This window comes from Dipodomys spectabilis, unplaced genomic scaffold (assembly GCF_019054845.1).
Source record: "Dipodomys spectabilis isolate Male_0828 unplaced genomic scaffold, ASM1905484v1 ptg000188l, whole genome shotgun sequence".
Lineage (NCBI taxonomy): Eukaryota > Metazoa > Chordata > Mammalia > Rodentia > Heteromyidae > Dipodomys > Dipodomys spectabilis.
In genome coordinates this window covers 2,644,494-2,656,936 of record NW_024870865.1, presented here as the reverse complement: position 1 = coordinate 2,656,936, position 12,443 = coordinate 2,644,494, and the positions used below count along the sequence as shown (strand labels likewise).

General features: G+C 47.3%; 1 protein-coding gene across 3 annotated transcripts in view; it reads right to left on the bottom strand.

Annotated features, from left to right (window-relative positions):
• The window catches only part of Kif1b (kinesin family member 1B), a 152,246-nt gene extending 143,560 nt beyond the window's left edge, over positions 1 to 8,686 (bottom strand). For all 3 annotated transcript variants that reach the window (XM_042695678.1, XM_042695675.1, XM_042695676.1), the window contains exon 1: positions 8,625 to 8,686. The gene's annotated coding sequence lies outside the window, so the exon portion shown is untranslated. The remainder of the gene's footprint in view (positions 1 to 8,624) is intronic.
• Positions 8,687 to 12,443: the final 3,757 nt, after the last annotated feature.

The following is a 12,443-nucleotide window of genomic DNA, read 5'->3' as shown; positions in this document are numbered from 1 at the left end:
CATCTGTAATACTAGCTACGCAGGAGACTGAGATCTGAGGATCACAGTTCAAAGCCAGCCAGGGCAGGAAAGTCCATGAGACTCTTATCTCCAATAAACCACCAGAAAACCAGAAGTGGCACTGTGGCTCAAGTGGTAAGAGCTCTCACCTTGAGCTGAAGAGCTCAAGGACAGCACCCAGACCCTGAGTTCAAGCCCCACAACCAACAAATATATATATATATATATATATATAATTGGAAGGGTTTGAGACTCAAACACTCAAATCTGAATGTTCCACTGACATTATTTTATGGTCCAAATAAGTAACAACACTTCTACCTAGAATTGTTCAGGCAAAAATAAGTCAGGTTAATTATGGTACACAAATGGGAAATTTCAACCAAAAGTTAATGCATGTTAAGTATTAGGGAAGATTCTTTCCAAAATCTACTCCTTAACACATCTTTCTTGCCCACACCATGTGGGTAAGAATGCAGGTCAAACTCTTCTATGATTCAGTAAGACATCCATTATTAGGCCACATGATAAACCAGTTCTCAAACTTTAATAGGTACATTTGCTTTAGATGACAACACAAGCATTGCAGCCTCTCCCAGGGGTGAATCATGAGTTCTGGTTGGGCCATCAGATTAATCTGCATGCAAGTCACATGCCTGAATCACTTCAGTCTATCTTTCACAGAAAAGATTAGTTATACTTTATTTGTTTTGATTTTTTTTGGGTCCGGTCATGGGGCCTGAACTCTGGGCCTGGGCGCTGTCCCTCAGCTCTTCAGCTCAAGGCTAGCGCTCTACCACTTGAGCCACAGCGCCACTTCTGGCTTTTTTCTTTTGCTTATGTGGTGCTGAGGAATCGAACCCAGGGCCTCATGCATGCAAGGCAAGCGCTCTACCACTGAGCCACCTTCCCAGCCCCTAGTTATACTTTAATATTATAGTCTTAGTTTGAAAAGCTGGTGGATGGCTCTTCTAAAGGATCTTGAAGACCATTTTTAATTGTGACTTAAAAGAGTGTTGAGGGCTGGAGGTGAAGCTCAATAGCAGAGCACCAAAGCACCAGCTCCTGAGTTCAATTTCCAATACTGAAGAAGAAAAAAAAAAGGATGTTGAAAACAGTGCATACAGCTTTGTATGGGGTTACCTATAACACCTTTCTTAGCTTTAGAATTATTTTTTTGTGTAAGTACTGGGCTTGAACTCAGGCTCTCGTACTGTCATTTAGGCTGTTGGCTCTACCACTTGAGCCACACACCTCCACTTCTAACTTTTTGCTAGTTAACTAGAGATGTGAGTCTTTCAGATTTTATCTGCCTAAACTAGCTTCAAGCCACAATTCTCAAATCTCAGTCTCCAGAGTAGCTAAGATTACAAGCTTGAGCCACTAATGCTTAGAATTTGTTCTTTTTTGCAACAGGATCTCCACGGGTAGTCCAAGCTGGCCTTGAACTCATGGTCCTCCTGCTTCAGCTTCCTGAGTGCTGGGATTACAGGTGTATAACAACTACCTAGCTGGCCTTCTTTATTATTTAACACCATAAAAGTTTCTCTTAACTGGAGACCAGTAGCTCACGCCTATGATCCTAGCTACTCAGGAGCTGAGATGTGAGGGCTGCAGTCCAAAGTGGAAATTCTGTGAGACTCATGTCTCCAATTAAATACCAAAAAGTCTGAAATGGAGCTGTGGATCAAATGGTAGAATGTTGGCTTTGAGCACAAAAGCTAAGGGACAGCACCCAAGAGCCATTTAAAAAAGAAGAAGGAGAAGGAAGAGGAGGAGGAAGAAGAAGAGGAGGAGGAGGAGGAAGAGAAGGAGGAGGAGGAGGAGGAGTTGTTTCCATTAAGCTTTCTTTTACTAGGATAAAACTGTATAATTTATCTTTTCCTTTCTACTTTGACTTCCAAGCATTACAAAAACTAAATTTCTTTATTAGCCTTGTCAGGTTACATAAATTTTGCTCCTTATATTTTAACAGCTTTACTCTGTGTGTGTGTGTGTGTGTGTGTGTGTGTGTGTGTGTGTGTGTGTGTAGTTTATGCTGAGCTGCTTAAAATCTTTCTGGAAGCAACAATTACATAGATATTAAATATGGTAAATATTTCCTATAATAGCTATTCCATTACTTATTTTAACATCGAATACTGTGCAGTCAAGTTATAGTTGCTAAAACCAAAACCAAACAACACATCTTTAAATGTTAATACAAAAAACTATGTTCAATGAGTCTAACAGCCATGTGTATGTATGGCCAAAAAAATAGAGGAGACCAGCTGGGAAGGTGGCTCAGTGGTAGAGTGATTGCCTTGCATGCATGAGGTTTGATTCCTCAGCACCACATAAGCAGAAAAAATAAAAGCCAGAAGTGGCGCTGTAGTTCAAGTGGTAGAGTGCTAGCCTTGAGCTGAAGAGCTGAGGGACAGCGCCCAGGCCCAGAGTTCAGGCCCCACAACCAGACCCCCCAAATAAAAAAAAAAAAAAGAGGAGACCCAAGAGACTGAAGCCAGCCCAACAGAACAAGAAGTAGCTAGACATTCTAGGACAGAGGGAATAAAGAAGCACTTTTGGCTAAGTGGCATGAAGTATCTTCCCCACCACAACACATACACCCAGCACACGAGTCTCAGCAATAAGGCTGGAAACCTGAACAAGAGCAGTGTCTGAAACATGGAAGCCACAGAAGCCACTCTACTGAGGCGGCATGGATGTGGCAACTCAAGTAGCCACCACACTGACAGAACCTCACCGTGATAAGCAAGCAGGAGGGAATTTTTCTTCTTTCAGTTTTTATATTTGTTTTTGTCAGACCTAGGGCTTGAACTCAGGGCCTGGGCACTGTCCCTTAGCTTTTGTGCTCAAGACAAGCCCTCTACCATTTTGAGCCACAGCGCCACTCCTGGTTTTCTGGTGGTTAATTGGAGATAAGAGTCTCATGGACTTTGCTAACTCTGGCTGACTTTGAACCACAATCTTCAGATCTCAGCCTCCTGAACATCTAGGCATGAGTGACCTGCGCCCAGCTCAGTCTTTTTTCTTTTTTCTTTTTCTTTTTGTCAGTCCTGGGGCTTGAATTCAGGGTCTAGGCACAGTCCCTGAGCTTCTTTTGCTCTACCACTTGAGCCACAACATCACTTCCAGCTTTTTCTGTTTATGTGGTACGGAGGAATTGAACCCAGGGCTTCATGCATGCTAGGCAAGCACTCGACCACCAAGCTACATTCCCAGCCCCTCAGTCTTAATTTTTTAATAGAAAAGACTTGTTTTCATGTATGCTTTATTCAACAGTTAAATACTGTATACGTACAATATAACCAGGAGCTCCCGGGATTACATCCATGAACAAAACAGATAAACATCTATGCCACAGAGGAATTAATATTAGGTCCAGAAAAAGGAGTAGAACAAAGTAGGACCAGAAAGCAGCAGGGGATGTGCAGGTGCACAGACCAAGTCAGGATGGACCTGTTAAGGTGTTGAAATTGAAGCAAAGACCTTAAAGAGGTAAAAGGAGTCACTCAGGAAAATTTCAGACAAAAAAAAAAATTCTGGTCAAAAGAATCAAAGCAAGGTGGAAATGTTCCTGGCATGCTTAAGGACATGAAGAAAGTTGGGGAAGAGGAAAGAAGAGAAGCCAGTGCAGCAAGTCCCTAGAGATAAGGAGCCAGGGCCATACAGAACATAGGCCAAGGGCCCAGCTGACCTCAGAGGCAGTAACCTTTCTCAGACTGGAGGAAAGAGGACAGGGAAGCTTGTCAGTACAAGAAGGGGAGTACCAGGAGTTCCTGCTTTCTTTCCTGTGAGGTGGCAGGCAAGCTTTTCTGCTAAGCATGGGACAGTAGGAAGCTTCAGTCAACTGGTCAAGATTGTAGTTCCTTTTGTACACGCAACAAAGCTGTGAAGCTGGGTGTAGTGACTCAAGCTTACACACCTAGCTTCTTGGGAGGCAGAAATGGAAGATCACGATTTAAGGCCAGCTCAGGCCTCACTCAATGACCTGGTGAGATGTGCCTGTCATCTTCAATGACATGAAAGCATAATAGGAAGATCAAAGCCCAGATCTAGGCATAAAGGGAGAACTTACTGTGAAAATAACCACAAGAAAACGGGGCTGGAAGCACAGCTCAAATGATAGAGCACCTATAGCCGCCTTACAAGCATGAGGTACCGAGTCCAATCTCTAGGACCAGCAAAAAAAAAGACAATTAAAATGAGGCTATAAATTATCAGAGTTCAAGATTGGAAGGCAAGTTTGAAAGTGATAGTGTTAGAAGATGTGATCACAATACTGAGTGTTGTCCACAGATTAGGTAATAAATCAAAGTACTTAGCAAAGAGACTGACACATAGAAAGTGCTCAATATAAGTATGTTGGTTTTTTTTTTTGGGGGGGGGAGAGGGGGTTTGGCCAGTCCTGGGGCTTGAACTCAGGGCCCGGGTACTGTTCCTAAGCTGTTTTTGCTCGACTACTAGCACTCTACCACTTGAGCCACAGCGCCACTTCCAGCTTTTTCTGTGTATGTGGTGCTAAGGAATGGAACCCAGGGCTTCATGCATACTAGGCAAGCACTCTACCACTAAGCCACATTCCCACCCCCTAAATATGCTTTTTTACAGAATCACTCACATCTGCCAAAATCTTGTCAAAAATATGGGCAGAAACTAAGGCTAAAGCTCCGTGGTAGAACATTTGTCTAGGGGCTGGCAAGGTGGCTCAGTAGTAGAGAGCTTGCCTCGCATGCATGAGGCCCTGGGCTTCATTCCTCAGCAGCACATAAGCAGCAAAAAGCCAGAAGTGGCACTGTGGCTCAAGTGGTAGGGTGCTAGCCTTGAGCTGAAGAGCTGAGGGAGCACCCAGGCCAAGTTCAGCCCCCACGGATCGACAAAAAACAAAACAAAGCAAAACAAACAAACAAACAAAAAGAACATTTGTCTATGTACAAAGCCCAGGGTTTAATCCCAGCACCAGAAAAATAATAGAATTTAAAACTGAATGAAAAGTAAACTAAGCCAAGAATCAAAGTTTTAAAAGAACCACAGCAGGGACACATGTGTGTTCTAGCTACTCAGGACGGAGAGGCAAGAGTATCCTGAGTTAGAGGCCAGTGTTGGGAAAGTCAGCAAGACCCTATATCAAAAAACAAAACACAAACACAAGGGCTGAGGGCATGATTCAAACACAGACTACTTGCCTAACATCCTCAAGGCCTGGAGCTCAACCCCAGCACCACAGATAGAATAAATAGAGACAGAGCCAAAGAGGACAGTGGTAGCAAACAGCATGGCACACCTGAAAGATTTGAAACATCTACACAAACAATCACAAAACACTCATCAAAGTGTGAGCTGAGTGTCAGATAAATACCAAACATATTGCAAAGAAGAAACAACAGGTCTGACTGTGAAAATCATAGAAACAGCCATGGCACAGACAGAACAACATGAAACTTCACTAAATGAAAGTTGTCTCACTATACTATGCAAATAGTAAAGTTGGAGTTCTTTGAGGGTAAAGAACTAAACCCCTAAATCCATTCTCAATTAACTGGTAATGACTATAGTAAAAGTGAGTAAAAATGAATCACTGAGCTGTTAATCAAAAAGCCAACTCACCCAGGTTCAAGGTTCGCAAGGTTTTCCTATCAGTCACATCTATTTAATTTCTCTTCTGATCTATACACAAAAATAAATGTTCTAGAAGTATTTATATTTACTCATGCTGTTTTAATCCAGAAACTCACAGATGAATATTGAAACAAAGCTTTCTTTCAAAGATAACTAAATGAAGTAGGCATGACAAACTTTAACTTCAAAGCCTTGTGAAATTATATGCCAGTAAAATTATATCATGCCACATTAGATGACCAAAGGGATGTGCTTACTCCTGGGAACGATCTACTACGATTAGCAGCCTGGGAAGGAGTTGATGAACAAGAAGGCAAGGGCCTATTGTCCTTTTCTTTATACTCAGGGCAGAAAGAAGAGCTAGAAAGCTTTGGCCTTGGAAACACTGTTGGCAGACTTTTTCTTGGCCATTTAGTCCCTGCACAAATTCAGAGTAGGAACAGAGGAAAAAGAAAAACTACAAACATATATGGTCTTGAAAAAGAAAAATCAGTCTGTCTTAAGCCTTAGAAGCTGCTCTTAATTGCATAGATTCTAGAAAAGCAGTCATCAGAGCAGAGCTCCGCAGCCTCAGAAAATCATGCCTCCTATCAGACTCACAACCAGGTTGGATTTTACCAATGCTGAAATTATATCTAACCATACTTTTTCAGATCTTTATACAAATAAACTAATTCTAAAAATTAAAAACTTAACAATATTTCACATTTGGGGCATGGAGTTACAGACTTTCTGTATCTCTCATATTGATGTAATGCAAAAATCACTAGTTTCTTTTTATGTGTGTATGTGTGCCAGTCCTTGGGTTGGAACTCAGGACCCTGGCGCTATCTCTGAGCTTTTTTGTTCAAGACTAGCCACTCTTATCACTTGAGCCACAGCTTCACTTCTGGCTTTTTGGTGGTTAATTAGAAATAAGAGTCTCATGGACTTTCTATGAGGCTTCCATGGACTTTTCATGCCTGAGCTGGCTTCAAACCGTGTTCCTCAGATCTCAGCCTCTGAGTAGCTAGGATTACAGTGACGAGCCACATTTGAGACAAAGCCACATTTTAATCAATTTTTTTAAGTTATCAGAGTTTTTATTATCATATGCATCAAATACATATTCAAACTACAATGAGATACCACTTGTAGTTGAGTCCATTTATTTTAAAGGAAATGCTTAATGACATAAAAATTATTTTTTAAGACTCAATTTAAAAACTATAGGAAATAAGGTGAATTTCATCTCAAGAAGCTGTAAGAATTTCAAAAATGGAGTTTGGGGGCTGGGAGTATATAGCTCAATGGGAGAATGCTCGTCTAACATTGATCTAGGTCAAGATCTTAGGTTCACTTTCAAGCCCAGGGGAGGGCAGAAAAAAGAATCGAGGAAGAGGAATTATTGAATTAATCAATGGAGTTTAAATGAAAAGGACACATACTCTAGGATAGAAGAAAACCCATGTACAGGCTCACAATGAACCCAGTTATTGGACCTTTCTGGGTCTGTTTTACATGCAACCTTCATGTTCCATACTCCAATGAAACTGCCATAACCACGTATTTCAGAATCCAACAATACCAACGAAATTAGCAAACACCACGTAAGAGCAGGAGCTATAACTTGATTATGACTAAGCCATGTGTACAAAATGCCAGTCTTTAAATATCCACCATGCTATCACTTTTTTTTTTTTTAATCATTATTCAACCCCAATCGCTGCATTTTCTTTGGGTTCAGACAGACATATGACAAAAAGCCGCATGTTCAGCGCTGGCAGAACAGCTGCCTAGAGCAGGAAGAGATATTGGAGCAAGGGATCGGTAGCCAATCTAATTTGGGCTGCCTCGAGATTCCACAAAGATGACAACCTGCGTCCTCAGAACGGCTCTGCAGGCCTCCCCATGATGAGAATATCCCGTCGACTTCATCTCTGCGTGCTGAGCTACTTTGTCAAGGTATAATACACACCCCGGGGCCTTACACCGACTGGGAGCCCGCAGAGCGGTCAAGGGGCCTGGGCGGTCTCCAGACCTGCCCATCAACAGGCCTGGTGCGGCCCCGCAGCGCCGGACTCGGATGACGAGCGCAGGCACAGGAGAAATGCATGCCAAGAATGGAATCTGGAAACACAGATTTACCTTGGGGAACGCTCCTATAAGCAATTCACGGAAGAGGAAAAAAGGAAAAAAGAGACGCAGTGCTCTGGCAGCTCCGTTTTGCTTTTCCAGCCGGGAAGGCGCTGCGCCGCGCGAACAATGACGGGCTCGCTCGCTCCGGCCTCCCAGCCCCCACCGCCCGGCGCGGCCGCTCACCCCGAACGCGGCCAGGGCTGTCACTCCGTGCCTTCCAGCAACCGGGCTGGGCTCCGAAACGATCTGTCAGATCATCCTCCCAATATGGCTGCCAGAGTAATCCCGGTCGCCTCCTTCCCGGCTGGCGGGCATCCAGCGAGCCCCCCTCTCCCGTTCCCTCGCGGCCTCTTCGCAGCCCCGGCGCCCTCGACGCCCCCCCCCCCCCGCCCCGCCACCGCCCCCCTCCCCTCGGGCCCCGCGCCGCCCAGGCCTTCCTCCACCTGGCACGGGGGTCCGGGGGCCACATTCCCAGTCGAACGCCCCCCCCCCCCGCCGATGCCAACCACAATGGGGGAAGAGATCGAGCAAAGGGGGGACAGGAAAGGGAGGCTTGGAGCGGGGCTGCACGGTGGCCGGGAGCCGCGGGCACGGCCCCGGACCGCGGGGCGTCGGCTGACTGCCGGGGCCGCGCCCGCCCGGCCTGGCAGCGCGGGGCCACGGTGCGGGGCACTGCGGGGGGGGAACGCGCAGGGGGCCCGGCAGGCCGCTGGACGCCGGCCCGGGGCTCGCAGCTGGCCGGGAGCCCTCCCCTCCCCCGCCAGGGCGAGGCCCCCACGGCCGACCACCGGGCTCCCCGCACACCCCGGCCCGGCCCCCCTCCCTCAGGCGCGGCTCATCCACCCCCAGCCTCCGAACCCCGCAAGCCTCGACGCCAACCGCCTTACCTCAGCCGCGCTGCGGAGCGACGGGGCGGGAAGGCCGGGTCAGCAGGCGCCGCGGCGCGCGGGGGCGCGGGAGGCCGGGCACCGACGCAGCTCAGCGCGAGCAGCGGCCGCCGCGAGCCGCAGGACGCCGCCCGGCAGCCCCATCACGCAGCGGCCCCGCTCGGCATGAAGGGCGGCGACGGCTGGAGGGCTGACGCGGGGCGGGCGGCGGGAGGGGGACCCTGCGCGGCGAGCGGCCGGCGGTAAGCGGCTGCGGCAGATGGGGAGCGGCTCGGACGGGTGCAATCGCCCCCCCTGGATCGCCGCTGTCTGACTGCCCCGCGTCGCTGCTCCCGAAACTCCGCCCGCAGTCGCCGCCGCCGCCGGGCACCGCCCCGAGCCGGGGCGCCGCGCGTCACCTGGGTCCGCCCGGCGAATGTAACCGACGTAGAAAGTGACCAATCAGAACGCAGATATCAGTACAGCCAGCCAATCGTAGAAATATCTGGGGAGTGGGAGGGAGATACTGCCCGGAGCTGCGGAGACACCCGAGCGCCCCCTGGTGTTCCGGGATCTAAAACGGGTTGCGGGTGTCGGGGTGGGCGAAACCGCCTGGTGCCCCAGACTGGCATCCTGGGTGACCCCCAAAGGGCGTTCGTGGGCACGATTCTTACCTCCACAACTGGATGATCGTTTTGCAAGGGGATAAAAGATTGGCCGGGGGAGGGCGAGGTGGTCTAGTTGCCTGCAGAGGGGCTGAAATTGAAGTGGGAGCGGCCGAGTGCGGAGTCATTGTCCCTTTGGAAAACAACACACGCAGTGAACCCGCTGAATGCCGTGCATTCGGAGCCGAACCATGCAAAAGGATGCGTGTATCCCGCAAAAGGCTCCCTGGCCTGTTCTTACCGAGCCCCAGCACAACACCTCCCACACGCCACCTTGGGAAAAAGAGGTGGAATGAGTAATGGAAAAGCATGACTCGGTGGGCACTGAGCTCGCCTCCTGGGAAGGGCCGCGTGCGCCAGAGAGAATGGGAACAAAACGCTTTGTTTTGCCCTGAATGGAAACGGACCCCTCGCCCCTCGGCCAGGGCCCTGCGGGAGGGGCGACTAGAATTCAGAAACGAAGAACACAACAGTCCTAGAAGCAGTTTGTTTGTTTTTTTTTTAAATCAGAGCAGCTCAATTCAGTACTCAGTAAAATATCACGATGACACTTGTAATGAGGGTGCCTCTCTCTGCCAACCACCACCACTTTATAAGAGCTTCACGTACTTTTGGATTTACCAGCAGAAATTGAAAGTAAGGTCGGATTTCAATAGGGTATTATTAGGTATAAAAGACCCGACTTATACACACACTAAAACAACGGAATTAATGGACTACACTAACAAATCTGGAAAGTGACGACACCAACCTCTCAACCAGTCCACATTTATGGATATTTTCTCATTTTTATTTAGAATGTGTATGTTGGCTACCCATAGAAGGATTTGAAATCACATACAAGCAATAAAATTGCTTAAAATAGGAGTGAAATTCCTAACAATAATAAAGAGCTGGCAGCCATGGAAGCTCGCGCCTGCGGTGTCCACACTCAGGAGGCTGAGGAAGGAGGACCCTGAATCAGAGAATCCCTAGGGGCAACCCCAGCTCACAAAAAGAAAACTGATCAAATGAGTAAATGAAAGCAAGGACTGGGCTGTAGTCTGGGGAAATGCTGATGGATGGGAATGAGTTACAGTTAGGAAAAGTTTTGGGGTGCTACAGCACAATGGAATGACTGAAGAGAACAATAATTATTCTGTACATTTCAAAATCCTAGAAGAAAGAATTGTGAAAGCTTTTTGTTTTTCCTCCTCCTCCTCCTCCTCCTCTTCTTCGCCTTCTTCTTTGCCAGTCCTGGGGCTTGAACTCAGGGCCTGGGCTTCTTTTGCTCAAAGCTAGCACTTGAGCCACAGCCATACCACTTCTGGCTTTTTCTGTGTATGTGGTACTGAGGAATGGAACCCAGGGCTTCCTGCATGCTAGGCAAGCACTCTACCACTAAGCCACATTCCCAGACCAGAATTTTGAAAGTTTTCAACATGAAGAATTAAGTGCTAGCAGGATATGGTAGTCCCATGTCTATGAATACAACACTTGAGAGGCTGAGGAAGGAGGATTATATGTTCAAGACCAACCTGGGTTACATAGAGAGACCCCGTCTCAAAAAAAGGAAAAGAAAAAAGAAAGAAAGGAAAAAAAATGGGTTTGTAATCCTAGCTACTTGTGAGACTGAGATCCAAAAGATAACTGCTCAAAACTAGCTGGGGAGCCAGGCGCCGGTGGGTCACGCCTCTAACCCTAGCTACTCAGGAGGCTGAGATCTGAGGATCGCAGTTCAAAGCCAGCCCAGGCAGGAAAGTCCATGAAACTCTTATCTCCAATAAACCACTAGAAAACTGGAAGTGGCACTGTTGCTCAAGTGGTAGAGCTCTAGCCTTGAGCTGAAGAGCTGAGGGACAGTGCTCAGGCCCAGAGTTCAAGCCCCATGACCAACAAAATATTTAAAAAAACAGCTGGGGGAAAAAAAGCCTATTTTTCTCCAACTAGTCAGGGTGCCTGAATAAGCAGAGTATATGGACATAATAAAAATAGCATTGCCGGGCTCTGGTGGCTCACGCCTGTAATCCTAGCTACTCAGGAGGCTGAGATCTGAGGATCATGGTTCAAAGCCAGCCCAGGCAGGAGAGACCGTGAGACTCCTATCTCCAATAAACTACCAGAAAACCGGAAGTGGCGCTGTAGCTCAAGTGGTAGAGCGCTCGCCTTGAGCTGAAGAGCTGAGGGACAGCGCCCAGGCCCAGAGTTCAAGCCCCACGACCGACAAAAAAAAAAAAAAATAGCATTAAAAAACTAAAGTCAAAGCAATACACTACCTCCAGGCATATAACTAAGGGCTTAGACCAAGACAAAGCAAAAACTACACTGAGTTAAAGAAGAGCAGCACAGGGCTGGGAATGTGGCTTAGTGGTAGAGTCCTTGCTTAGCATGCAGAAAGCATTGGGTTCGATTCCTCAGTGCCACATACACAGAAAAATCTGGAAGTGGCGTTGTGGCTCAAATGGTAGAGTGCTAGCCTTGAGCAAAAGAAACCCAGGCCCTAACTTCAAGCCCCAAGAGTAGCAGAAGAAGAAGGAGGAGGAGGAAGAGGAAGAAGAGGTGGTTGTGGTGGTCATTAATCCATACAAGCTAAGGGCTCTTTGCGGTTATAAGTTACATACTCTGGCTGGTACTTTCTAGGACTCTGAACAGGCTCATGCTGGATCACGATCCTCCTTTTTATACTTCCCATGTGACTGGAATGATAGTTGCTTACTTACTACTTTGCCCAGCTTTTTATTAGTCTAGAAAAGGTCTATATACTTCTTTTTTTTTTTTTTGGTCGGTCATGGGGCTTGAACTCTGGGCTTGGGCGCTGTCCCTCAGCTCTTCAGCTCAAGGCGAGCGCTCTACCACTTGAGCTACAGCGCCACTTCCGGTTTTCTAGTGGTTTATTGAAGATAGTCTCACGGTCTTTCCTGCCCGGGCTGGCTTTGAACCGCGATTCTCAGATCTCAGCCTCCTGAGTAGCTAGGATTACAGGCGTGAGCCACCGGTGCCCGGCAGGTCTGTATACTTTTTGCCCTAGCTGGCTTGAACCCAGGTCCTTCTAATCTCAGCTTCCTGAATAATTAAGATTACAGGTGTGAGCCATCATGCCCAGCTCGTCTACTTAAAAAAAAAAAATCAAATGATAGCCAAGTGCCAGTGATTCAAGCCTATAATCCTAGCTACTCAGAAGGCTGAGATTTGAGGA